The sequence below is a fragment of the Penaeus monodon genome, chromosome 19, assembly GCF_015228065.2.
Source record: "Penaeus monodon isolate SGIC_2016 chromosome 19, NSTDA_Pmon_1, whole genome shotgun sequence".
Classification (NCBI taxonomy): Eukaryota; Metazoa; Arthropoda; class Malacostraca; order Decapoda; family Penaeidae; genus Penaeus; species Penaeus monodon.
In genome coordinates this window covers 49,061,994-49,062,680 of record NC_051404.1, presented here as the reverse complement: position 1 = coordinate 49,062,680, position 687 = coordinate 49,061,994, and the positions used below count along the sequence as shown (strand labels likewise).

Genomic DNA, 687 nt, shown 5'->3' with positions numbered 1-687 from the left:
GGTGATCACCCACCATTAATTTGACCAAATAGTTTACGAAATACAGTGGCATTTTCTAACACTGTCCTACTTAAGCATATGAATACTCAGTAACGGAGATTTTACTGTTTCAGGGACTCTGGCCCATCGTCTTTCGCAAATCACTTCCAAACGGACAGTCAGATCAGTATAACACTTTAGTACGGTATGTTTCACACTCTGACCTAATTTTTGACATTATAATGCATAACTTACTTGCTGCATTTACTCGTACTTTTTATAGCGTAATATCCTTCAGCTGAGAACGCATTCGAACAGGTAAAGTGTGACGTGGATGTGACGTTACAAATCCATTTCTCCTAACTCATCTCCAGAAGTAGTGGATTTGTAACATTACAACTGCTTCACTCTTTACTCGTTCGTATGTCTTCTTGGCTTAAGGATACTACTCTGTGAAAGCCAAGAGTAAACATTAATTAGAGACATTTGGCAATCACAATAGTGTCAAAAATTAGGGCAAGGTGTGAAACATACCGTGCTAAAGTACTGACCTGATTGTTCATTTGGAGGAAATCTGCCTTGGTGGATCAAGGCCTCTGAAATGCATAATGATTTAGGTCAAGGAGTGTCTGGAATTTAACAATCTTAACTAAGCTTGTGTTTACACCTATGTCTGGCCACGATTCATAGGAAGTTGAAGTTAACATT

General features: G+C 38.6%; 1 protein-coding gene across 1 annotated transcript in view; it reads right to left on the bottom strand.

Annotated features, from left to right (window-relative positions):
* Positions 1 to 687, bottom strand: part of LOC119585300 (solute carrier family 22 member 7-like) — a gene marked incomplete in the record, with an annotated part of 24,787 nt that overhangs the window by 4,042 nt on the left and 20,058 nt on the right.